Source organism: Nannospalax galili, unplaced genomic scaffold, assembly GCF_000622305.1.
Source record: "Nannospalax galili isolate Female #2095 unplaced genomic scaffold, S.galili_v1.0 scaffold302, whole genome shotgun sequence".
NCBI lineage: Eukaryota > Metazoa > Chordata > Mammalia > Rodentia > Spalacidae > Nannospalax > Nannospalax galili.
In genome coordinates, this window is record NW_008350120.1 from 93,784 (window position 1) to 97,466 (window position 3,683).

The following is a 3,683-nucleotide window of genomic DNA, read 5'->3' on the forward strand; positions in this document are numbered from 1 at the left end:
ATCCCACAAAAAAAAAAAGGGGGGGGGGGGGGGGGGGGCTTCACTGGGATGCGACCCGGCTCTGCCTAAGCCAGTGCGTGTTCGCAGGCTCACCGTACAGCTAATATGCTCGCTGCTCAATATTCCAAGGTGCATTCGTTTGGAAGAAGGGCTTGGCCCTGCTCACAGTCTCTCTGCAACAGCCACAGAGACACTCCACAGCGACCACTCGTGGCTCTGTCACTGTCAGGTAGCAGAGTCAAGGCAGCCTGCACCCGGCGTCTGACCCCAGTCACGCTCTGAGAGGGGCTCGCCCGGTCCTTCTGGGTCCAGCAATGCCTTTCTGTCCCTGCTTAGGGGAGCATTCTAGAGCAGAACCTGTCATGTGGGGCCCTAGTACCCTGGGACCTGCAGATCCGCCCTGGCTGCTGCTGCTGCTGCTGCTCTTTGTAGCCACAAGGCGGCTTTCTTGAACCTCGGGGAGGGGGCTGTCCCTCCCTTCCCGGCCTCTGGTTCCCAGTACTGCGCCCTTGAGAAGAGGAAATGGGAGGGCTGGGCGGCCCGCAGCCTTCCACAGGAAGCGGTGAGTTACGGAGGCTGCTCTGCTGTGTGCCTGCGGCTGTCAGGTCGGTCTTTCCACCCACCCCAGGGACCCAGTCTGCAGGGGAGCAGTGCGCAGTCAGTTCCACCCTGGGTTCTCTTCTTTTCCTGACCCTGGACTTCGGACTTTTGGCTCAGCAGTGGCCGCTGGCAGAGAGCATCGCTCAGCAGGTGCCAGATCCCTGACTGTCCACCTGCCTGCAAGGAACCCGAGCTGGTGACCAGGCAGAGCCCCTCAGGGTCGGGTAAGGAGACACAGGTTGTGCTGTCTTGGGATGAGGGAGGGAGAGAGGACCACCAGGTGGGACAGAGCCCTGAAATTCCCACCCCACCATCCCCAGGCAGGCAGGGCCCACTGTGCTGAGGTTTGACCTCTCATCTCTTAAGACTTGCCTTCCCGAAACCCTCGGGGAGCAAAACTGAACTAAAACTCTCTCCTGCTCTGACAGATGAAAAACGGGAGTTCTCACCCACAGGCTTCCAGAAGGTGGCGCAGGCTTCAGCATTTTATCCCTTACTTCTCAAAGCCCACCCAGCCTTGTAGGCATGTCCTTCAAGAGGGCAGGATGGGTTCTTAAGGCGCCACAGGGCAAGGTGGAATCTTCATTCCCCATTCCCATGAGCCTGGAAGTCTAAATAAGACCCTTCAGTGGATTCCATCTTATGATCTTGCTCTGAAAACCATTTCCCCGTCCCCAACTTCTAACCCCAAGTATCCCACACCTTTCCCACGACACACTGTAAGATGCTTTGGCACAGTAACAGCCTCATGTCCAAAACATATGTGAACAACCCCTTTGTCATGAGAGATAGACAGGTCATGGATTCTCCGCAACTAACCTGCATCGTGACTCCAATATCTAGAAATAAAGGGACAGGGTAGGGGCAGATGGGTGGAGGAGATACTAATTTTTATTTCTATTTGTGTGCCTGAGTGCAGGCACACAAGTGCCCCAGGGTATGTGTGGAGGTCAGAGGACAGCTTTCTGGAGTCTTCTCCAGCCCTCCACTTTGTTGCAGTGGGGTGCCCCACCTTGTTTCTGCCACACTCAGGCCTGGCTGCCAGGTGAACATCCAGCCAAATCTCCCGTCTCACTGTCAGTTGGGTGTGTCCACGGATTACAGGTGCATGTCATCCCTGGGCATTAATCTCAGGGCTTGAGCAGCAGGCGCTTTTATCCCTCTGAGCCATTGCTCCCCACACCCCAGACTTACAGGGAAGACAGGAAATGTTTTGTCTTTCTAAAATAGCTTTGTAAGCCTACGTTCTCATTGTTTTGATAAGATGCCATTGTGATCGAATCAGCTCATACAGTTTTCAAATGAGAATGTGCCTTTTGTGGGTTCACTCCAGCCTTCTCTCCAAGCCACACCTCCTGCTGCCCCTTGCCAGACGTAGCTGCTCTGGGACCTGCACAGTTTACCAATCTCCCATGAACCCTGATCCCATGCTGGGGGGAATTTGTAGAACTTTCCTTTTGGAGAAGAAATCTCCATTCTCAATTCCCCCACTGTTGTCTGCTCTGCAGGCCAATAGCTGCCACCTCTCTTCAGGTCCACCGTGAGTCACCACTCTTTCCCTAGGCCTCATTCAGTCTCCAGAGTTTGGTCTGTGACTCATTTAGCATCCCTACCAGCATCCTCCCTGGCTCACTTCTGGACACTGGGTGTTTGTCCATATCTGCCAAAGAATCTGTTCCTCGGTGGAATCTATCTCCCATTGCAGGCAGATCACTCAGGAGTTGGTTCAGAAGTGTTCCTGCTGATATAGTTGTTTGGTTGGCTTTGGTGACAGCCACATTGCACACATTCAAGTGACCAAGTCAGGTAAAAACTCCAGATTGTTTCAAACTACAAGGTTTCAATGCAGAGCAGCTCCAGCCCCCAGCAGTATTATCTTTGTTTTATTCTTGGGTTTGGGGGGTCAGGGGTTGTTTTGTAAAAACATGCCCTTACGACAGAGAAGTCCAATTCTCTAAACTGGTTTTGGAGAGACTTCCGGCAATCGCTATCAGCTTAGGTCCACAGTGTGCAATGTCAGCACTGTGTACCCTGAGAGGGGAGGCTTGATGACTTATTTGGGATACTCACCCTGCACTCCCAGCTGGTTGTGAAATCAAGGAGAATACACAGGGAAAACCTCAAGAAGATTCAGCTCTAGGCTGAATGTGTGACCTTGGGCAGGTCATTGGACTTTATAGACATTTCAGCACCATGTCAATAACATCACAGGGAATATAGGAAAACAAGAGACGTGACAGAAACGTGAAAACGAGTAGAGGCCACACAGAGGGTCACCTCTCGGCAGCATCACCACTGACTTCGTAACCTTCATGGCAGTACGTCAATTCCCAATCTTGATAATGTAGAGAAGATGTTACGTAATTTGGAAGATTTTAGTGAAAGCCAGGATATGATTCCCCAAGCTAAGAGCCGTGTAGGAGATGGCGGTGAACTGCTCTTCTCTGGGTATAAGGGAAGGAGGGAAAGGGAGCAGAGGGAGGAAGAGACAGGACAAAGGAGTTATGGACCGCCAGAGCAGGAAGAAGAAAACAGGAGGGAAAGGAAGATATCTTAATACGTTTTGATAGTGTGAAAACAGTTGACAGTTTTCCATAAAGAAGTCAAACCCCCCTTTTCATTGCAAAAGACAAAATAACAGAAGCAATCTAAATAGCAAATAAACTATGAAGTGTCTTAAATTCAATTGACAACCAGTAAAACACAAGTTTAAACCTGTTAAGACCTCCTTATGTATGATCAGAGGGGTGATGAAAATTAAGTGTGACATCACTGAAAGTCTGTGAAAATCCTCCTGTGTAACTAGTATAAACAACAGCTAACACAACCCACTCAGAGTCCAGCTTGACTATATGCAGCCACCAGAAAATGTATATCTCAGATAAACTGTTCAACAGGAGTGCCAAGGGGTGTCTGTGGGGATTATTGTTGTAAAAGCGAATGTTTCAGAACAGTTTGAATATCTTTTAGTAAATAAATTAAATAGAACGTTGAATAAATGCCATTTATACAGAAGTTTAACATATAAAAACAGCACAGCAAACTCTCTAAAGATGCACATGCAGATAAATTGCAGATATATA

The 3,683-nt window shown here is 49.8% G+C and overlaps 1 protein-coding gene across 1 annotated transcript in view; it reads left to right on the forward strand.

The window, feature by feature from the left end:
- The first annotated feature begins 587 nt into the window (after positions 1 to 587).
- Positions 588 to 3,683, forward strand: part of LOC108491513 (GTPase IMAP family member 5-like) — a 9,403-nt gene continuing 6,307 nt past the window's right edge. Inside the window, 1 exon segment of the mRNA XM_017801695.2 lies at positions 588 to 824. The gene's annotated coding sequence lies outside the window, so the exon portion shown is untranslated.